This window comes from Rhinatrema bivittatum, chromosome 1 (assembly GCF_901001135.1).
Source record: "Rhinatrema bivittatum chromosome 1, aRhiBiv1.1, whole genome shotgun sequence".
Classification (NCBI taxonomy): domain Eukaryota; kingdom Metazoa; phylum Chordata; class Amphibia; order Gymnophiona; family Rhinatrematidae; genus Rhinatrema; species Rhinatrema bivittatum.
Genome location: NC_042615.1, coordinates 297686401 through 297710312, shown reverse-complemented (window position 1 = coordinate 297710312; position 23912 = coordinate 297686401). Strand labels below are relative to the sequence as shown.

Here is a 23912-nt window from a genome sequence, read left to right as displayed (position 1 = left end):
TTGCATGTCAAGGTCAGAGCAAACAACATTAGTGTATAGACTGAACATTATTATTTTATGACCAGGCAAGCTTTTGCTCCTTTTTTGGATTTTCAGCTCAACTGGAGCCAGGCCAGGAACATAAGAACATAAGAATATGCCATACTGGGTCAGACCAAGGAGTCCATCAAGCCCAGCATCCTGTTTCCAACAGTGGCCAATCCAGGCCATAAGAACCTGGCACCAAGAACCTTCATGTACAAGTACCCAGGGATATATCTCCTATTTTATATCTCCTTTCAAGTACTTTGTCCAGTCAGTGCAGCGACTGGCTTTGACCAGGGACCATGTACCAGGGCTCCTTCCAGAACTCTGCAATTGTGGACCCTAAATCCAACCACTAGGTGTCACTGTTGTTCAATAACTGGGACTCCCTTCCACGCTGGGGGCTGTGAATGATACTTCCACAGCCCCGGCCAATGATACTTCCAGACCCAGCCAACACAAGGAGCAGAAAACCTGAGCTGGGAGTCAAAACCAAGCCCCTCCACATGATAGTGCATAGTGGTTCCTTAAATGTTATTTTAATTCGGTTACATTCTTCAAATATCAATCTGGCGTACTAATGCTATAAGACTTTTCATGACAAATGTATTGATGTCTGTATAAATATGTTGCTTACATAAAAATAATCCACAAACAAAAATGGAGAACAACTCTGCGCTCAGCGTTCAAGCAGTGGAGTTGCCGTACCAAGTAAAAACTGTTGCCAACATAAAAAAAACAAGGAATATGTGTGGACCCTTATTTTTCTCTGCACTCATTCTGCCTGTTACATAAAAATAAAACAATGTGACACTATAGAAAATGGTAATGTGTCATGCAGATAAAAAGTTGAATTTTATTGCCAGAAAACTAAAATGAGGAAGGAAATATATTCATGACCTGTCTGTTATTTATCATTTAGCTACCATATGCCTTGCACACTGATATTGTCTGAAGCAACAAGTCAGTGATCATAGTAGTTATGACTGAAAAGAGCATTCTACAAATTCTGGAAAGATGGACAATACTGTTCTATGGCTTTTGTCTGATTGCCAGCACCTAAGGACTGTGTGATGTTAGTATCATCACGAACAAGAGAAAAATCAGATCTCAGCTTCACAACCCATTTCCAGCTAGGCCTTGTAGGAAGAGGAGTGGTGAATTTGCACCAAATAGCGGGAATGTAGGCAATGAAAGGGTATATGTAGCCGAGAGGGGGGGGGGGGGGGGGGGCTGCCTGCTCCCCCTCCCCTTCCCTCTCTGGGGGTACTGGTCGTGCTACAGAAACTTACCACTTGTTACCTTATATGTGATATGAAAAGCCCAGGAGAGGAAACCTGTTTGTCTCAGAATCAGACTGCTTTATTTTCAGACATTTCGGAATTACCACTTAGAATGAGATAGACAACACATGCCTCTACAGCCCTTAACACAGCATAGGCTTATAATGAGTAAAGCTCTGCAGCATTAATGAACATAAACATATCAGAGACTTCAGCTTGCTTCAAGTATGTTAATTAATGTAGAGCACCTGGTATAGGAACTATTATTAAGCAGAGTGTCAGGTATAGGCAGCTGAATAGTTTCTTAGTTTCCCCAGTCAATGATAGGAAAGTTCATTCATCCCTTTGTTTTATAATATCAGATATTCTTCACAAGAAAAAAGAAAAAGATTACCAAAGGTAAATTTCAAATTAATCAAAGGTTTATTTGTTATCAATGGTTTAACTAGTAAAGTGTGTAGTGACAATTCAGTGTTTTCTCAACAAGTTGTTATATTCTATTGTCAAAATAGTTAAGACAATTAAAATCTCTTAAACAAACTTTCACACAACATTAAATATGTTTCTTTAAGATTCCAAGCAAAAGGATGAACAATTCTGTATCACAAAATCAGATTTACATCATATAAGTATTATTATTTTCAGTTAAAACACTTATGCATGAGTTCATATGTGTATGTATACTACTTGTATTTTTAAAGAACTGATTCTTTGATGAAAATTTTTTGGTTTTCAGGTGCACCATGGACTACCAGAATACCACAGGTAAGTATAGCTTACCTGTGCTAGGATCCTATCCTATTAAATGTCTCTATTTCCCTGTATTTGATTACTAGTACTCAATGTCCCTTATGGATGTGTGTATAGTGCACACTTAGCTTATCTTCTCGATTATTTGGATATGGGGGAGTAGAACTTGTGAAAGTGGCTAGCGATCATGGATTTGGGATTCCTGAGGGTGAGATGCCTTATGAGGGTGGCAAGCGATGCTAGCGTTCACAGCCAGGATCTGGTGTAAACAAATCTCTCACAGTCTCACAGCGCTCAGGATCGGGCCAATCAAGCTACTTCTTGACTACATTGTCTATATTTATTACCTACTACTCTTATTTCAAACAAAATCAATAAGAGAAATCTATCTCCCTATTACCGATGGTCTTTTTCCTCTGACTATAGTCTTGCTATATGTGCGTGGCTAAAACCTTAGTGGACAATAAAGTTTATCTAATCGAAATAAAGGATAATAATATTCCCTGACTCTTTCAAAGAGAGATACAGTATTCTATTTGCTATTTATCTAAGTGTTAAACTTGGTTGTAGAATATCTGACATAAAGCAATACAGAAGAATTGTAACAATTTCTCGCTCACTCTGGATATGCCCTATTAAATTCAATAATATTATGACATAGTTTTAAATAATCACTCTTGGTTCACAGAGGTACTGGTTTACATACACCAGTTTTAATCCCTTAGTGGTTCTCAACCGGTGTGTCGCCACACTTCCCGGTCCCCCGCTGACCCAGCTGCTCTCCGGTCCTCCTCCGCCCGGGCTTAAAATGCTGTCAGCCCGGGCGGAACGCGGCAGAGCAGGTGGAGTCAGCGGCACCGGCATGGTCTCTTCTTCCCGCCCCCCCCCACGGCCCGGAAGAGGAAGTGGTGAGCAAGCGGATGCGTGCGCGGGAAGAAGAGACCACGCTAGTGTGGGCAGCGTCGGCGCGAAGAGCAGAAGAGAGGCGCGCAGAAAAATGAAGAAGAACGTCAAGCCCTGCGGCCGATGGGACTCCTTGCTCCTCCAGGGCTGAAAACGAAGGAGGTTAGGGTTGGGAGGCGGCTGCTGCTAATTCCTGGGAGGGAGGGAGAGCGAGTGAATGAGCAAGCAAGCATGTGTGTTTGGGATCCTGTGTGTGTATGCGTGTGAGTGAGAGATTGCATGTATGTGAATGATTGAGAGCCTGTATATGTGAAAGAGAGTATGTCTGTGATTGAGATCCTGCCTGTGTGAGAGAGAGAGCATGAATGTAAGTTTACGATTGGGAACCTGTATGTGTAAGTTTGTGATTGAAAACCTGTTTGTGTGAAAGAGTATGTGTGTATGATTGAGATCCTTTGTGTGTGAGAGAGATCATGTGTATGTATGATTAAGAGCCTGTGTGTATAAGAAAGAGAGAGAGCATGTGTGTCTGTGACTGATTGAAAGCTGGTTTAGGTGAGGGAGCATCTGAGTATGTGATTGAGAGCCTGTGTGTAAATGAGAGAAAGAGAGAGAGCATGTTTGTAAGCATGTGAATGAGAGTCTGTGTGTGAGAGAAAAAGACAGCATGTATTTATGTGATTGAAAGCCTGTGTGTGTGTAAGCGTGAAAAGATAGACAGCATGTGTGTAAATGTGTAATTAAGAGCCTATATAAGTGAGAGAAAAAGCATGTGTATATGTAAGTGACTGAGAGCATGTGTGTATAGGTGTGTCATTGAGAGCCAATGTGAGAGGGCTGGTATGTGACTGAGAGAGAGGAGAAAGTTCCAAGCAAACCACCCCTCCTGCTAATTCAAAAAATCTCAGGAGACCTGGATATCAAACGTTCCCAGGTATGCAGAGGAAAAAAATGTTTGTATCCTTATTTTTAATTTCTTGGTCTTTGTGTCTGCTATTTTGAAATATTTTATTGGTATCTAGAATTTTTTATATGAGTTTTTAATTATTGGATATTCCACTCATCAGCTGTTTCGAAATAATCTGTTCTTTTTGTTAGTATGGTTTTACTGCTACTGATTTTATATTTCTAGATTTGTTTTATAAGGATGGGTGATGTTTCTTTTTTTCCTTTCTTGCACTGCATACAGAGACTCTGGCTTGTTGCAGTTTCCAATTCAATTTTTTCTGCATGCTTCTAGTTATGCATTTTGGTCTCTTTATTCCTTGTTAGTGAGGGTCAGCACATGTGACTGAGGTGAGGTATTCTGCTGGCGTGTAGTTTCTGTGTAGGGCTCTATAGTAGCCTGACTTGGTCCGTTTTACTAATAGGAAATGTATTGGTGTCTTAAGGCCTGGTGTAATATTTTCAGTGTTGCCTTTTCTTAGGTAAGGTGGTTACTGTTAAAGTGCTGGAAATTGGTGCTGTTTTGGTGTGGGATGTTTACTATTTATGCAGTTTCTGTTCAGACAGAATAAGTATCTTTTCCTTGTTATATTAAACAATAAAAATAATTACTGGACCTTTACTTTTTATTTCCGCCATGAATTGTGTCACACATGTGAGCGTGGCCTGTCAGGTGTGTCACGATGGGAAAAAGGTTGAGAACCTGTTAAGGTACTGATTTATATACATCAATTTTATCCTATTATTCATCAAATAGTATTTTAATAAATACTAATTTGTTGTGTGAATTTTGATTTATTTTCTCATTTATCCTTTTCCACTCATTCAGCTATCAATGCTGACACAGAATCCTGCAGATCAGCTTAATTAATTACATTTACCAGACACTTTCCAACCTTTTTCCTATTATTAATACATTACTAGGGCCACATTCACTCTCACATTCAATTATCAGTGTTCCCTATCTATTCTTTAAGGCTTAGGTGATTTTAGTAGACGTCTGCACAGCAAGAGACAGTGCACGTGTTCTCCCTCCGACATAACAGCTCAGGAATCTCCATAGTATTCTAAACTATTATTACTAAGAATCTTTCAGTAGATTCCTACGCTGTGTGATGTCATGAGGTAAAATAGTACATTCCATAATTATTTTGCTCAAATGAGAACATAATTTTAATTTTGACCAACCTGGTTATGAGTATTAAGGTTAAAGAAATTTTTGGTAACCTGTCAATTTTTTATAGTTCAACAAAATAAGCCGTTTTAAAAGTGCTTTGGCTACAGCAACAAAGTTATGCTGCCTTTTCACCATAAGAACTTTTCAGTAGGGCTCTGTTGTCATGGAGGTCCTGTGGAAATGGCTTCTCTAATTACTGTATCTGTTAGGCTTACCACCCTCAGACGCAGCCATCCCGGTCGTCCTTCTCAGCTGGTGGCTGGGCGTCTCTCTCCAGGCGCGGACCACGCCTCCCGAGTCCCTCCAACAGGGACTAATGCTCTGTGCTCCGCCGGGCTGTGTCGCTCTCTCCTTGCAGCTGAACGCCGCTGACCCGGCTCCTCCCCGACTTCTTCCTAGACGTGCGCGCACACGACCTAGGACTTCTTAAAGGGCCCGCAGCGGGAATCTGCAATCAGCCCCTCCTGATGACATCACTTCCTCTAGGTACTTAAACCTGTTCGTCCCCTGTAGCTAGCAACTTGGCTACAGGTCTGTTCATAGGTGTCTGCCTTGGTTTCTGTTCCAGTGTGTTCCTGTGCTCCGCTCCTTCTCCAGCTCCCTGCTCCCTGCTCCAGATCCTGCCCGTCCCTCTTCCTGGCCTTCTTCCTTCGGATGGATCTTCTTTGGCTCTTGACCTCGGACCAGCATCCAGACCTCCTCCTGGCCTTTTAACCAGCAACCGGCGTTCGTCATCTCCTACTGCCTTCCGTCTCCTTAGGTGCTCACCCAAGTCCAGCCGGTCCCGGCACCCAAAGGCTCAACCTGCGGGGAATGGTATTGGTATTGGTGAAGATCCAGCCAGCCCCTGTCTCTGTTACCTTCGCCTCCTGTCGTTGGAAACCTGCGGTAGGTTTACCTCCCAGGTAGTGTCAATCCCGACACAGGCCAAGGGTCCACATTCCACCCAGGGTCGTAACAGTTAGCCAAGTCCATGGACCCAGCGGAGGCCTCCGCTTTACAGGCGATCCCTGGTCTGGCCCAGAAGATTCTCGAGCAACAAAGGGCCCTGGAGGCTCTGGCGTCCGCAGTAGAATGGCTCAATTCCCGCCTGGATTCTTCGGTTCCGGCAACCCCATCACTCTCTTTGGCACCTGGTTTCGCAGTGGCCATGCCAGCGAATCGGCCAGTTCTTCCTCTTCCGGTTCCCCACCCCCCACCTCACCCCCGCTTCTCAGGGAACCCAGCGTTGTGTCAGGGATTCTTGAACCAGTGCAGCATGTTTCTTTACTCTCCAGGCTGCCCTGTTCCCCGACAACCTCACCAAGACCACCTATATTCTTTCCTTGCTGGATGGCAAGGCTCTGGCTTGGGCCTCTCCCCTATGGGAATGGGCAGATCCGATGCTCCAGGACATCTTGGGGTTCCTGGTTCGCTTCCACAATGTCTTCGAAGACCCCGGACGACAGGCTACCTCCAGCTCTTCATTCCTACACCTACACCAGGGTTCCTGACCCCTGGTTGACTATGTGATCGAGTTCCGGACCTTGGCCACGGAGCTCCACTGGGGCTCCATTTTTCTGGAAGGTCTCATGGCCCGCATAAAGGACGACTTAGCGGCTCGGGAGCTCCTGACTTCCCTCGATGCCCTCATCAAATTGTCCAGCTGCATCGACCATTGTCTTCAGGAGCGGTCCAGAGAACAGCAATCTTCCAGGAGACTTTCTTCATCTCTCTCCCAGCCGCGGCTCTCACCATCTCCTGGCAGGGCGACTCCACCTAAGCCCCCTTTGGAAGAACCTATGCAGCTAGGCCGAGGCAAGTTAACCCCGGAGGAGCACCGTTGATGTCTACGTACAGGACTGTGCCTTTACTGCGGAGAGGCTGGGCACGTCTTGTCATCTTGCCTGGTGCATCCAGGAAACTCCCAGGCCTAGGTGGCAGAGAGGGACTCCTCCTGGGCCTGATGCATCCTGCTCCCTGTCTCATGCTCCCAGTGACACTTCAGATGTCCGACCAGACTTCCACACACTGGCCCTAATAGACTCGGGGGCCGGTGGAAACTTTATTATGCGGCAACTGGTCGCACACCTCCGGATTCCCGCCTACTCCACCCCTGTTCCGCTCTTCTTGTCATCCATCCAAGCAGAGCCCTTTCCGGGCCGAGTCTCCCATATCACCGGACCAGTTAAGTTCCGTAAGGGCGCCTTACATGAGGAGACCTTGACTTTCCACATTATCGAGTGCTGCGATCGTCGGTCTACGATGCTTCGCCCTGCCTACCTCACTCTGCTTGCGGCTCCTCCCGTTCACCTCGGACTACTGGCTGCTGCAGCGTCTGTCTGCCGTCCTCTCCGGCATCCCCAGACCGGCTTTGGTGCTGCTTCCCGCCATGCTCCTCCAATGTACCATAGGATGCGTGTGCGCACACCGCCCTCATCTTTATTTCCACGTTGGCGCGAACCTCAGGGGAGTCCCCCTGAGATGACGTCACACTGCCCGGATATTTAAGCCTACAGTATTTGCTAGCTCATCGAGTTAGCAACGGTATCTCTACGGATGGGATTCGCTCTCCATACCAAAGCAGCTCTGCCTTTCCAGCGCTATCTGGAACTTTTACTGCTAACAGGGTACCTGCTCCTCGGGGGCCACTTCTGCTTCTTTCAGGGGCTATCAGGAAACCGGTACTCGGTCCTCGAGGGCCCATGTTCCCAGAGTCGCTGCCTGCATCTACAAACCTTTCTACTTGGAAGACTTCACTAACAGTTTCCATCTGTGTACAACTACCATCTATTACACAGAACCAGGTACTCGCTCCTTGAGGGCCTGCCCTCTGTTCTGGTGCCAGACCTCTCATCTAGTGGAATCACTGTCACTGCTGCGTGAGTACAACACCACTGAGTCTCCCTGCTCTAAGGGATCAGGTACTCGCTCCTCAAGGGCCTGCTCTCCCTGTCTTGGAGCTTCTCCTAATTCTATCTGGGACTCTGAATGCTTCTCATTGTGTACTCATAACTCTCAGTCTCTTTCCACTACAGCACTGCCTAGCAGAGGATCCGCTGATCCAGTGTTCCGTGGGATACCTGCCCAGCTGGGCTCAACATCTGCTACTGACTACTGCCACCCCTGGTGGTTTCCAAAACTGTTTAATATAAGATTCAAATCTGTGTTTGTGTGTCCAGAGTCTAGCCTGACACCGTGGTCCCTCACGGGACTGCCCCCCCGTGGGCATGGTCAGCTGCCACAGTGTCCAAGCATCCACCCAAACATCAATAACCATAACAGATTGCTAACTCCATGGATCCGGCTCAGCTCAATGCCTTGCAGGCCATTCCAGGCCTGGTCCTGCACATTGCTGAACAACAAGACGCATTGGAAAACTCACTACTGCGTTTCATCAGCTGCACGCACAGAAGAATAAAGGCTCTACTTCCAGTAATGAAGGTCAGTTACCTGAAGTAACTGAAAAGACTTCTGAGCCTCTTGCTGCTCCAGTACATTTTTCTGGAGAGATTCAAAGGACTAGAGGCTTCTTAAACCAGTGCTGTATGCAATTTGCATTACAACCCTCTCAATTCCCTACAGCCTATGCCAAGACTACTTACATTCTATCTTATCTTGATGGAAGGGCCCTATCTTGGGCTTCTGCGCTGTGGGAATGCAAAGACCCTATACTTCAGGATATTGACGGATTTATGGACTTGTTCAAATCCATTTTTGATGATCCTGCCTGATTCAATGCTGCTGGTTCTGCTTTGGTGGACCTGAAGCAAGGCAACCGACCACTGGCTGATTTCGCTATAGAGTTCAAGATTCTTGCGACTGAATTATTTTGGGACCCTAGATGCCTGAAAACCCTCTTCTTCAGAGGTTTGGATTCCCGCTTGAAGGACGAGCTGGCCGCTCATGAAACACCTGACTCACTGGATGAGCTAATGGCCTTAGCTACTAGAATTGATTACCGGCTTCGTGATAAGGTGCAAGAACGCAAGCCAGGTAAAGGACCTGTTCAGAAAGAAGTTTGTGCTACCGTAAGCCTGCACTCAGGATGGTTCCTGTAATGCCTGTTGCCAGTGGTGAAGAACCGATGCAACTTGGTCACAATCACCTGACATCCAAAGAGAGAAGACTTCGGAAGAGGAATGGTTTGTGCATTTACTGTGGACAAGCTGGTCATGCAGTCCAAACATGCCCCATATGTCTGGGAAACGGACGGGCCTAAGTCCTGCGGGAAGACTTTTCTTAGGCCTCACTACGCCCTCTCCTCCGCTCTCTCTCTGATCTGCGGACCGTTGGAATTCCAGATCCTTGCCCTGGTGGACTCAGGGGCAGGAGGTAAATTCATTCTACGACGACTAATGGAACATTTGAGGATTCCCCTCACCACTTTGAAGATTCCACTACTTCTATCGTCTATTCACGGAGAGCCTTTACCAGGTGATGTTACCTGTTGTACCGAACCAGTAGTCCTCCACCCCTGAGCTCTCCATACTGAGTCAATTTCCTTCTTTGTGTTAGAGAAGGCCATGCACCCTATTGCTCTGGGGTTACCCTGGTTGCAGCTGCACATGCCACAATTCAACTAGGCTATGTTGGAACTCTCCCGCTGGGGCCCAGAATGTCATGGCAAATGCCTAAAGGAGGTCTCTTCTATTCTCTGCATGCCTACAACTCCAGTAATGCCAGGACTGCCGCCTCAGTACGTATCATTCCATGATGTTTTCTCCAAAGAAGCTGCTGACATCTTTCTGCCACATAGATCTTATGTCTGTGCCATAAGACTGAAACCTAATGCTGAACCTCCTAAGGGATATGTCTACCCACTGTCAGTGGTAGAGAACAAGGCCATGTCCGAGTACATTGAGGAAAACCTGCAAAAAGGTTTCATTAGACCGTCTACGTCTCCTGCAGGTGCAGGCTTCTTCTTTGTGGGGAAGAAGGACGGCTACTGGCTGTCGTGGCGTCTGTCTGCCGTCCTCTCTAGCGTCCCCGGACTGGATTTGGTACTGCTTCCCGCCATGCTCCTCCAATGTACCATAGGGCGCGCACGCCGCCCTCATCTTTATTTCCACGTTGGCGTGAACCTCAGGGGCGTCCCCCTGAGATGACGTCACGCTGCATGGATATTTAAGCCTACAGTATTTGGTAGCTCATCGAGTTAGCAACGGTATCTCTACGGATGGGATTCGCTCTCCGTACCGAAGCTGCTTTGCCTTTCAAGTGCTATCTGGAACGCTTACTGCTAATGGGGTACCTGCTCCTTGGGGGCCTCTTCTGCTTCTTTCAGGTGCTATCAGGAAACCGGTACTTGCTCCTCGAGGGCCCATGTTCCCTGAGTCGCTGCCTGCATCTACAAACCTTTCTACTTGGAAGACTTCACTAACAGTTTCCATCTGTGAGTACAACTACCATCTATTCCACAGTACTGCTTCCCTGGAACCAGGTACTCGCTCCTCGAGGGCCTGCCCTCTGTTTCGGTGCCAGACCTCTCATCTAGTGGAATCACTGTCACTGCTGCGTGAATACAATACCATTGAGTCTCCCTGCTCTAAGGGATCAGGTACTCGCTCCTAGAGGGCCTGCTCTCCCTGTCTTGGAGCTTCTCCTAATTCTATCTGGGACTCTGAATGCTTCTCATTGTGTACTCAATTCTCTCAGTCTCTTTCCACTACAGCACTGCCTAGCAGAGGATCCGCTTTTCCAGCGTTCTGTGGGATACCTGCCCAGCCGGGCTCAACATCTACTGCTCACTACTACCACCTCTAGTGGTTTCCAAAACTGTTTAATAAAAGATTCAAATCTGTGTTTGTGTGTCCAGAGTCTAGCCTGACACCGTGGTCTATCACGGGACTGCCCCCCGTGGGTGTGGTCAGCTGCCAGAGTGTCCAAGCATCCACCCAAATATCAATAACCATAACATTGAGAAGGCGATCCACCCAATAGTCCTGGGCCTTCCCTGGCTCCAACGGCACTCTCCCCAATTTGACTGGCCGTCTTTACAACTCTCTCATTGGGGTCCTGCCTGTCATGGTGCCTGTCTGACGCCTACGACCCAGCGATCCTGCCTAGCCAACACGCTTCTTCTTCCGGGGCTTCCACCCCACTATGCATCTCACGCAGATGTCTTCTCCAAGGAGGGCGCAGATATCTTGCCGCCACACCATCCATATAATTATGCTATAAACTTGTTACCTGGAAAGGAACCACCTAGGGGTCGAGTCTACCCCTTATCCATGACCGAGACCAGAGCCATGTCTGATTATGTAAAGGAGAACTTGTCCAAGGGCTTTCTCCTGTTGCGTCCGTCAGTCTCAGACGGCTTTGACCTCTGTGCCTCACCTTTCTTCCTTCTCTCTCCTCAAGGTTAGGGAAGATGGCTGCTGCCGCGTCTTCGTGCCGCTCTCTCTGGCGTCCCCGGATTGGCAACGGCAATGGTGTTCGCCATGATTTTCCTGAGGGCCTCCTAGGGTGCACGCGCGCACGCCACCCACGTCTATATTCACGTCATGGCAGGAACCTCGGAGGCAACCCCTCCGAGTGACTTCATCCCAGCTGGATATTTAGCCTGCCCTGCTTTTGCTAACAAACCTCCGGTCTAAGCTGCTCTGCCGCTACCAGCTGTCGCAGGAAGCTCTCTCTGCCCTTTGGGGTAATCTCTCTAACCTGGGTACCCACTCCTCGGGGGCCCTTCTTCTTTATTTCAGGTACCTATCCTGGGACACCGGGTACTCGCTCCTCAAGGGCCTGCTCTCCCTAATCTGGTGCCTGCTACTGAACAACTTTTGCCTGACTGGAACTCTATCACAGCTTCAGCTTCAGTGAGTACTAACCCTCTCAGTCTGTCTTCAGCGCTCAGCTCTACATCCGGGACCTGTTCCTGCTACGCCGCGCTACCTACCATCTACTTGAGTGTGATTTTGGTCTCCTCTGCTGAGAATCATTGGACTGCTTCTCTGGATTATCTCCACTGCTGCCCGCTCCCCGGGCAGTGCCATCAGCTGTATAATAAATTCAACTTCTCTGTGTTGTCATGTCTCGAGTCTAGCCTAGTACTGCGGTTCCTCACGGGGCTCCTCCCCGTGGGAGTGGCCATCACCGCAGTACCCAAGAATCCACTCCAACCCCTCAAAACCATAACAGATTGCTAACTCCATGGATTCGGCTCAGCTCACCGCTTTGCAGGTCATTCCGGGCCTGGCCCAGCGAATCTCCGAACAACAGAATTCTTTGGACAATTTGACTCTTTCCTTTAACTAGTTACACGCACAGATGAATACACCAACTACCTCAGGTAAAGAAGTTACACCGCCAGAAGTGACAGTCAAGTCTACAGTACCTCTATCTGCTCCAACACGATTCGCGGGAGAAGTTTGGAAATGTAGAGGATTTATTAATCAATGTTGCATGCACTTTTCTCTGCAACCTAATCATTTCCCTACAGCGTATGCCAAGACCATCTATATCCTTTCGTATCTGGACGGAAGAGCGCTGGCTTGGGCTTCTCCACTGTGGGAGCATAATGACCCTATCCTGAATGATCTTGCCGGGTTTTTTGAATGGTTTAAGTCAGTATTTGATGACCCAGCCCGGTTCTCGACAGCAGGATCAGCTCTGGTTCATCTAAAACAAGGTAACAAACCTTTACCAGACTTCGCCATTGAATTGAAGACGATGGCTTCTGAATTACAATGGGATCCTAGGTGCTTGAAAACTCTATTTTTTGAAGGCCTGAACTCCCAGTTGAAAGATGAGCTGGTGGCTCGTGAAATGCCTGAGACCTTAGCTGAACTTATGAAGTTGGCAGCAAAGATTGATCGCCGAATTTGTGACAAAGTTCAAGAGGTCAAGAGTCCCAGAAAACCACTCCAGGGAGAGACTCGTGTCAAGTCTGTACCCAGGTCTACACCCCCAGGTCCTGCTGCTGGTGAAGAAGAACCAATGCAATTAGGCCGCAGTCATTTGACTTCAAAAGAGAGACGATTCCGAAAGAGGTCGGGACTATGCATGTATTGTGGACAAGCTGATCATGCTGTACAAACATGCCCTATATGTCCGGGAAACTGGCAGACCCTAGTCTTGTGGGAGGGCTCTTCTTAGGTCTAACTGCACCCTCTCCTCCACTCTCTCTTCCAGTATCTTTAATCTGCGGGCCTTTGGAATTTCAGACCCTTGCCTTAGTAGACTCTGGGGCAGGGGGGAACTTCATTTTGAAACGTCTAGTGTAACACTTGCAGATCCCTACCACTACTATGACGCCTCCATTACTGTTGTCCTCTATTCATGGAGAGCCCCTACCGGGTGAAGTAACTCTACTTACAGAACTAGTGAGCCTACGTACTGGTGCTCTTCATACAGAGACTATTTCCTTCTTTGTGCTAGAGAAGACCATGCATCCTTTGGTACTTGGGTTACCGTGGCTGCAGAAAAACATGTCACAATTCAACTGGACCACATTGGAGTTTTCACGTTGTTGCCTGGGTTACCACCTCAATATGCATTTTACCAAAATGTATTCTCAAAAAAAGCTGCTGATGTGTTACCTCCACATAGATCCTACGACTGCGCAATTAATTTGAAGCCACATACGGAGCCACCCAAAGGAAGGGTTTACCCCCTCTCCGTGGTGAAGAATAAGGCGATGTCGGAATACATCCAGGAGAATTTCCAGAAAGGCTTCATAAGACCTAAGTCTCCTGCCGGCGCAGGATTCTTCTTCGTGGGGAAAAAGGACGGAACATTATGTCCATGCATTGACTACAGAGGTCTGAATGAGATCACCATAAAGGACCGCTACCCTCTACCACTCATCTAAGAGCTATTTGACAGGTTACAGGGGACCAAGATATTCTCCAAGCTTGACTTCAAAGGAATGTATAATTTAGTTTGCATCCGCGCTGGCGATAAATGGAAGACGGCTTTTAATACCCGGGATGGACACTTTGAATACCTGGTGATGCCCTTCGGCTTGTGCAACACCCCGGCTGTCTTCCAAAACTTGATGATCGACATTCTGCGTGATCTACTCTACAAATGTGTCGTTGTCTACTTAGATGACATCTTGATAATTTCTCAGGATCTGCAATCCCACCAAGAAGATTTCAAAAGAGTTCTGCAGAGACTTCGCGAGAATTGCTTATACACCAAGTTGTCTAAATGTGAATTTCATAAAGAATCCGTACCCTTCTTAGGTTAGTTACATTGTTGCAAACAATGGTTTCCAAATGGACCCTCAGAAGCTTGAGAGTATTCAAAAATGGCGACAACCCACAGGCCTAAAAGCTCTAAGACGATTTTTGGGATTTACCAATTACTACCGGACCTTTATCAAAAATTACTCTTCAATGACTGTTCCATTAACAGCGATGACTACGAAAGGAGCCATTACTGCCAATTGGTCTATGGAAGCTGTGACTGCATTCTAGAAGTTAAAAGATGCCTTTCAAAGCAAACCATGTCTCCGCCATCCGGACCCTACTCGACCCTTCATTGTGGAAGTCGATGCCTCTGATGTAGGTGTAGAGGCCATGCTAAGCCAAACCAGTGATTCAAAGATCTTACACCCCTGTTCATTCTTTTCCCGACGCTTCTCGCCACGGAGAAGAACTACAGTATTGGGGATAAAGAACTGTTGGCAATAAAAATGGCATTCGAAGAATGGCGCTCTTGGCTTGAAGGTGCCCAACATCAGATTACTGTTTATACTGATCACAAAAATCTGGAGTACCTCCGTCACGCCCAGTGCCTCAACCATAGACAGGTGAGGTGGTCCCTGCTCTTCAACAGAATTGACTTTGTGCTGAAATACCGCCCTGGTGACAAAAATGTCATAGCAGATGCATTATCTCGCTCTTTTCTCTCAGAAGATGTACCTGATGAACCTCAGCATATTATTGACCCGAAGAGAGTGATTCTCACAGCTACACATCATAAAGCTGTGTACGGTACGAACTCTGAATGGCATTTCGTGTAGGCATTCATGTGCCTACACGAAATTTGAGGTCCCTTGGACAGGCCTTATTGACTATCCCGTCACCCAAATTGGCTCATTTGAGCTCAGTAAGAGAGAGATCTTTGTCTTTGGCGAGACCACAGATGTGGAATTCTCTGCCTGTTGAGATCAGGTTAGAAGAGAATATAAACAACTTTAGGAAACAAATAAAGACCTGGTTATTTGAGCAGGCTTTTCTCAATTAATTGAGACGAATATCTTATTCTTCAGATGGAGTCGCTATAGCCAGGGTGGAGAAGGGTGAAAGGATGAAGACCAGATGGAGAAGGGAGTTGAGAGGGGGGATAAATCTATGTAATTTGTATTATGGATAATAGGGTAACTTAGTAATATTATGAATGGATGGGGTATTACGATTATATTGTAAAATGATTTAGTTTAATTACTCATGGTAATGTAAGATGTACTGGGATATGTTTTATATGTGGGTATTATTTTTATATGTGGGTATTATTTGAGTGTTGCTACTGCAACTCAATTGTATGTAAACCGCCTTGAAATGAACTTGAAAGTCGGTATATAAAGATGTATGTATAAATAAATAAATAAATAAATATCCCCGGGCAAGACCATTGTACCCTACAATCTAAGAAAGAAATTGCTAAGATGGGCTCATGACTCGAAACTGGCCAGACACCCTGGTCAATGGCAAACACTGGCCAAGCTTCAAAAGTACTATTGGTGGCCAATCATGAAAGAAGTTACTCTAGCTTATGTGGCATCCTGTGCCAATTGTGCCAGACAGAAACCTCTGCCTGGATGTCCTTGGGGCCTGCTTCAACCCTTGCCAGCACTGGACGAGCCCTGGACTCACATTGCAACAAATTTTGTGGTGGACCTGCCACTTCCTGGAGGTAACAGCACCATTTAGGTTACAGTGGACCAATTCTCGAAGATGGCTCACTTTGTGGCTCTCCCTGGCTTGCTATCAGCCATGGAACTTGCTAAGTTATTCATCACTCACATCTTTCACCTACATGGCATGCCTAAACACATTGTTTCTGACTGAGGAGCTCAATTTACAGCAAAGTTCTGGAAAGCCTTGTGTAAGAAATTCGACATCACACTTGACTTCACCTCTGCATGCCATCCTCAATCAAATGGCCAAACTGAGAGATTGAATAGAACTCTCAAACAGTTCCTCAGCGCTTTTGTCAGTTCACGACAGAATGACTTGGCTGAACTGCTGCTCTGGGCTGAATTGGCCATCAATTCGCATCCAGCATCATCTACTGGATCTACACCTTTTGAAATGGCTACGGATGACAACCTATACCACCTTTACCACTTCCACTTTCTGTGTCATCCCCGGCAGCTCAATCTACTGCCAAATATATACAGCAGCTCTGGAGAAAGACTAAAGAGATGCTACAAAAAGCATGACAAAGAGCAAAGAAAGGCTATGACGCTCATCGAAGCAAGGCTAGTGAATTCCAGCCTGGTGATAAAGTCTAGCTGTCTACCAAATATCTGAGACTTAAGCTTCCATCTGCGCGATTTGCTCCACGCTTTGTCGGACCCTTTCCTATTCTCCGATGATTGGGCTCCCTCCAGCTATGAAGATTCATAAGCCATCCTTGTTGTAAGAAAGAGAGGCAGAGTTTGGGAATACCTCCTCTCATGGGAGGGATACGGACCAGAAGAAAGCTCTTGGGAACCTTTGGCTAATATCATGGACAAAGAGATGCTTCATCAATTTCATCGATCACATCCTCAAAAACCAAGACCAGGTAGGGGGTCTGGAGGGGACCCTTTGAAGGGGGGTACTGTTGTGTCCGTTGGTCTCAGACGGCTTCGACTCCTGTACCTCATCTTTCTTCCTTCTCTCTCCTCAAGCCTTGGGAAGATGGCTGCTGCCGCATCTTCATTCCGCTCTCTACGGCTTCCCTGGAATGGCAATGGCGACGGTGTTCGCCATGATTTTCCTGAGGGCCTCCTAGGGTGCGGGCGTGCACGCCACCCACATCTTTATCCACATCATGGCGGGATCCTCGGGGGCGTCCCCTCCGAGTGACGTCATCACATCCTGGTATTTAGCCTGCCCTTTGTTTGCTAACAAACTGAGTTAGCAAGGATTGGAATGCCTCCGGTCTAGTTGCTCTGCCGCTTCCTTGCTGCCGTAGGAAGTCCTCTCTTTGCCCTTCGGGGTAATTCATCGCTAACCTGGGTACCTGCTCCTCGGGGGCCCTTATGCTCACTTTCAGGTACCTATCTGGGATATCAGGTACTCGCTCCTTGAGGGCCTGCTCTCCCTACTCTGGTGCCTACTACTGAACTACTTCTGCCTGCCAGGATCTTCATCAATACAGTTATCTACTTCAGTGAATACTAACACTGTCAGTCTGTCTCACCTTCAGCTTCAGCGCTCAGTCTTCATCCGGGACCTTCCTCGGCTACCCTGCGCTGCCTATCATCTACTCGAGTGTGGGACTGGTCTCTTCTGCTGAGGACCCCTGGACTACTTCTACTGGGTTACTTCACTGCTGGTCGCTCCCCGGGCAGTACCATCAAGCTGTATAATAAATATAAATTCTCTGTGTCTGCGTGTATAGAGTCTAGCCTAGTACTGCGGTTCCTCACGAGGCTCCTTCCCTTGGGAGTGGCCATCACCGCAGTACCCAAGAATCCACTCCAACACCTCAAAACCATAACAAAAAGGTGATGACAAGGAAGAATAACTGTGGATTTCAGTTTCTGTAATGATCTCCAGAGTCCTCAGATCTAACCCTTATCAGATGCACTTCTGGATTCTTTAGTTTTACTAGTTGCACAAAGAGAGTCTCCATTTGCTGGCTAATTGTTTTCAGCCATGTTCTGAGATCACTTCAATGCTTTAACCCAGCAGCAGATCTCCGACAAGACCTGACTGCTTCATCAAACACATGAAGTACAACAGAACCCTCTTAGAATCTGACCGCACCTTCATATAGTAGCTCAAAATAAAAAAAAACACATTGGTCTTCTTGGGTTCAAACAGCAGATCTCTATCGAGACACAATTGTCTTCTTCCCCACTTGTCAAACACACCTCGGGATACCTCAAAACAGTTCTAACTCCTCCCATTGGTGGAATACTTCACAATAAAAGGGTATTTTAGTAATGGTGTTCTGGGCAATAACTATTTTTCCAGCTTTTGGCACAAGTAAATTAAGGAATCCACTACATGTTTATTCACCAGACTTAGAATGTAAAAACTTTGGTCTCCAGAATTTCTGGAAATTGAGCCCCAAGTGATTACAAAAAAGATGGAAGTATATGTAGAGAAACCTTGGGTCTCCACTAGATGGCCCTAGTCCCCAGCCCTTGGTTAGTCATCTGTATAAGGAATATGCCTTTCAATACTGTACTTCCCCCAGAGGCTTGCAGGAATGGGAAGTCCTTTTAGGTATAAGGGAGGGGTAGGCCAGTGACTAAGCGGCAGTGTAGTTTTGATTTCAAGAAGGAAAGATGTGTTTCAGTGTGCTCTCCTAGTCTAGCAAAGGAAGCGAGAGACACTGCCCTGCCAATTCTTGGTTATAGACTAGAGGGAAGAGGGATATTGAGAGGGATTTTGACCTTTTTGTAAGTTGAGGAATTTTTGAGACCTGTGCTGGCTGGAAGACAGAGACCCCGTCTCCAGTTAGTGCAGGAAAGGCTTGTACATCCCTTTGACCCATTAAGGGGAGATTGCAGTGCCCTACTAGTAAAATCATTTTTTTTCCTATGTAATGGGAAGGAAGATATTTTTGCTGCCCCTCTTCTTTGCCCAGTATTAGAGCTAAATTTGGTTCCTGTAAAGGCCCTTCCCTCAGGAGGGTTAGGAGCTATTTTTTGAAGAGGAAATTAGGAGAAGAACATCTGGAGTCCCCTACTCAGAGTTTCCATCCTGGGACACAGGCAGGTGAAGATAGGGATAGCCCATTTGGAAATCAGGTATTGTGGAAACGGATACATCTGCCCCGGTTACATAGTATCATAGTAATGATGGCAGAAAAAGACCAAAATGGTCCATCTAGTCTGCCCAGCAAGCTTCCCAAGATAGTAACTGCTGCTCCGTGCAGGTTACCCCCATGTTTCTCTTAAGGGTAGTAACTGCCGCTCCGTGCCGGCTTAGCTTTTTTTATTTATTCCCATCCTCTAGCCTTTTTGGGATCCACAGTGTTTATCCCATGCCCCTTTGAAATCCTCCACAGTTTTAGTCTTCACCACTTCCTCCTGAAGGGCATTCCAGGCATCCATTACCTTCTCAGTGAAGAAATATTTCCTGACTTTGGTTCTAAGTCTTCCTCCTTTGAGTTTCAAATTATGACCCCTAACCCTACTAAATTGTTTCTAATGGAAAAGGTTTGTTGACAACCATGGATCATTAAAACCTTTCAAGATCTGAAGGTCTGTATTATATCACCCCTGCCACCTTGGGACATATATTCATTTTATACCATGGATAGATTATAGTTCCAAGTTCTAATACAAAGGGGCACTTCCTCAGAAAGATACCAGGCTTAAACTTGTGCTACCAAATTGACAAGGAAACTGAATGTGTTTGGACACTTTATTTCATTTTATTGATTTACATACAATCAATATCAGTAAACATTATTTTCAATGCCCATCCAGTGAGTCCTGCCTGTTTTGTCCAAAGAATAAGGGTAACTGGAGATTTCCATGGCCTGGTACAGAAGAGTTGAGGAAAAGACTGAGGAGCTAGCCCACGTAAATAAATTGCTTTATGGTCCTTTGGAATCACCACTATTCCCCTAAAAACGGTTACATATATTACTAGGGGGAGCCCTTAATAGAATCAATTAAAAAAAAAGAAATTTAATGAGACAGTTGACAGGTCTGTGATTCACCCATGGTGCTCAAGGCCTCAGACAATAGCAAAGATATAGTCACAAGTTCTCAGGAGCAAAAAGACAAAATTTATGAAAGCTTTAAATGTAAACATGCAGAGAAGTGCACATATAAACACAGTGATATGCCATGTTTCACCTTCACAGTCAGTATCAAATAAGTTACTACATACAAAATTGAAAAGCAGGATAATTGGCAACAGTATGCTCTGATTTCACCTCATTTATAGCAACATTACTATGGGGCCGATGCAATCATTTTCACGGAAAGCGGGCGCTGACTTTTCCATGCCCGCTTTCTTAACACACACATGGCGCCCGCAAGGGGGGGTGCCATGCAATAGGAAAATTAGGGGGTCGTGCTAGCAAGGAGGTGCTAGGGTCGCTTGCGCGACCTTAGCGCCTCCTTGCTAACGCGACCCCGCGGTGGCTGCCGGTTATTAAGACCGATGCCGGTAAACTTGGCATCGGTTTTCATAACCGGCCGTGTGCCAGTAATAAAAACGGACGCCGAGTTTATCGGTCGTTTTCAGTACTGGCAGACGGCCGATTATGAAAACTGACACCGAGTTTACCAGCGTCGGTCATCAATAACTCGGCGGTCTGCTGAGTTATTTTTTTGTTTGTTTTCTTTACTGAAGAAGTACAGAAAAGCAGTTTTTTCTGCTTTTCTGTACTTCTTTTACATGCGCTCAGCTATTAACGCCTGCTCCAGGCAGGCGTTAATATCTGAGCGATAAATGTGCGTCTGAGATGCACATTTATTTTTTTGAATGCGGAGTGATGAGTAATAGCCTCATTCACATGCATGTAATGAGCGCTATCTCATTCACTCCACGTTGGACGAGGGTTAAATAGGCGCTAATCCCCCTATTGCATTAGGGGGTGGATTATCACCTTTTTAACCCGCGTCCGACAGCGGGTTAAACAGTGCGCTCATGTGAGCGAACTGTATTACATCGGCCCCTATGTGATGCATCTCTCACCTGATTTGGCCCACAATCTGAGCTCTTCCTTTACTGAAATGGACAAGTCTTATTCTTGGTGAGAAATGCAGAATATTGCTTGATACAGTACTGGAGTGGGAATCCCAAAGAAGCAACCCTAGAGAAATAGAAAAAGAAATGCTCGGGCCCGTCAGCAGGGATGTCTGTCAGCTCCGCCAGGACTTTTGAGAAGGCAAACTGCTTTAAGTCCGTAGTTTTCCTTTTTGCCGCCATAGCAGGAAAGATAAGAGAGAAATTTCTTTTTTGCGGGTGAAATCGCAATTCTGCGATTCTGCAGGTCGACTTTTTTAAGCAGAAAATATATCTGGGAGGAAGAGCCCGGGACTATGCGTCCATCTCCGTCGCAGGCAGAACAGCGCCCCCCTGTTTCCTTTTTTTTTTTTAACCCTGCTTTGTGATTATTTTAGTGAGGAGACTTTCCTCCATGATTTTTTTTAGCAATTTTGTTTACAACAGTACCAATATCCCACATGCACAAGATATGTTAATGAGATGTTAAATGTAATCTGGCTAGAGACTGGAGATGAGTCAGGCCAGGATAAGTCAATTCATGGATCACATCCAGAGGGAATCTCGGGCAATATAAAAGCATTTCTATTTTAAACCAATCCAGCTTGTATCACTGCTGGATTTATTCTGACTGCAAATTGTCACGTAAGCTTTAACCTAAAGTTCCTTTGAGCCCCTTGGGTCTTATGATCATTCATTTTCTCCCAAAGCACAGTACGTTCTTTCCATGGAGGTGCACATGCCAGTCTCCCTCATTTATGCTGGAGCTGCCTGCATCTGCGTGGCAGTATGAATATTTTTAACATACACGTTCTGTCTGTTTATAGTACTGCTATTTCTATTAATATCGCTCAAAGAGCAATAAGAAAGTCACTGGGCTGGTTCAGCTAAAATTAAGGATATATTTTATCTTTTGTCCTTAGTGGTAAGTTTTTGTGCAAGGTGTTTGAAGGAAAACACAGCATGTGGTTTAAAATTAAGCCATGGCCTTATTAAAGTATTGTTATTAATGCTTTAGCAATAGACACAGAAAAAAATGTAAAATATTTGTTACAAAAAATAAAAAACAATATTGATTTATGTCACTTGTTTTCTACCATCTTTCTACTGTAAATAATCAGTCTATGTGAACTAAGGGATAGATTTTATAAAGTGTGCACACGCGTCCATGTGCGCGTGCTTCCCGGCTTGCGCCCATGGATGCGCCAATTTTATAACATGTGCTCGCCAGTGTGTGCATGTTATAAAATACGTGGGCCGTGCGTGTATGTGAAGTAAGTTGCGCGTGCCGGCAGCCGGGTCTTCATGACAACGCACAATAGTGCTGTCCTGGCCCGCCATCGCCCCTCCTCGCCCATTACACGCCCCCAGCCTGCCCCTTCGAAGAAGCCTAGCACTTGTACGCATACCGGGCTTTACGCGAGTGGCCAGGCCCCTTCGAAAATTGGCTCTGCGCGCGCAAGGCCCAGCCATGTGCGTAAAAGCCCAGATTTTACGAGTGCAGGGCGTTTAAAATCTGGGCTTAAGAGTGCAACAAAACATCATGCACTGAACAGGATGCTATGCTAGGATATAATTCAAAGGGGCTTCTGCGCTAAAGGGTGGCATGCATGCTAAGGCTGTGCACACAAAATAGTGTACTACTACTACTATTTATCAAAATAAAAATAAAAAGCAGAGCTGTAGAAAGTCCCTCCTCCAAGGAGCTTACAATTTAATCAAGACAAACATACATGACAAAAAAGAGTTTATGAGAAGTGTATTTATTATAGAGAAGTGCTTAGGATTTAAAATCAGCTTAAAAAATGTAAGATTTTAGACTGGATTTGAATACACCCAGAGAGGGAGCATTACACACTGACTCAGGAAGTCTATTCCAGGCATTTGGCACATCAAGGTAAAAAGTGTGGCATGGTCAGTGGTGGAGGAGAAGGGCACAGATAAAAGGAACTTGCTGGATGAATGACATTCATGGGGAAGGGTGCAGAGGAACAGAAGAGAAGATAGATAATGAGGAGTTAAACAGTGAATGCATTTATAGACAATTATGAGAAGCTTGAACCATATGCAGAAGTGGACAGGGAGCCAATGTAGTGATCTGAGGAGTTACATGGTCATAGAGATATTTAAGAAAGATAAGCTATACAATCAATATTTGAACAGATTGCAGTGGAGAAAGACAGTGCAGTAGGAGTTCCTCAAAGAGCATATTGCAGAAATCTAAATGGGAGGTGATAAGAAAGTGGACGAACATTATGGTAGAATGCTCAGAAAGGAAGAGACTGGTTTTAGCAATGTTACAGAGGAAAAAACACATGCTTTAGCAGTGTTTTGGATTTATGTAGAGAAGGAGTAAGAGACATTAAAGATGACCCCGCGCTTACAGGCTGAGGAAAACGGGAAGATAAGATCACTATCCACAGAGACAAAAAAAAAAGAGGGAAGAGGATTTGGGGAGAAAAACAAGGTTCTATATTGGCCATGTTCATTTTATTTCATTTATTTGATTTAAATTCCATTCTTCAGCCACTTTGAAGCAAATTACATTTAGGTACTGTAGGTATTTCCAAGCACCCAGAGGGCTCACAATCCAAGTTTGTGCCTGTTTAAGCTGGCAGCAGGACATCCAGGTGGTGATATCAAATAAGTAGGCTATTTGGAACAGGATTCATGGTGAAATCTGGTACGGATAGGTAGACCTGGGAGTCATCGGCATAAAAGTGGTACTGAAAATTGTGGGGAGGAAATCAAAGTACCGAAGGAAGAAAATATAGAAAGAAAAGAGACAAGGGCCCAGGACAGAGTCTTGAGGGACATCAATTGATAGCAGAATACCGGTGGAAGAACTATCAGAAGATACAGGAAAACGTTCAATGGGAAAGAGAAGAAGAAAGGTCAAGATTGAGCAGAGTCCTGAAATCCAGTCGAGTATAGTGTCAAGGATGAGGATTGATTAAAGGTTCTTGGCCATGGCCATGAAGAGGACACTGAAGA

At 45.8% G+C, this 23912-nt stretch overlaps 1 protein-coding gene across 1 annotated transcript in view; it reads left to right on the top strand.

The window, feature by feature from the left end:
- Positions 1-1647: 1647 nt before the first annotated feature.
- The window catches only part of SGMS2 (sphingomyelin synthase 2), a 281894-nt gene continuing 259629 nt past the window's right edge, over positions 1648-23912 (top strand). Inside the window, exons 1-2 of the mRNA XM_029596777.1 lie at positions 1648-1706; positions 2044-2072. The gene's annotated coding sequence lies outside the window, so the exon portion shown is untranslated. The remainder of the gene's footprint in view (positions 1707-2043; positions 2073-23912) is intronic.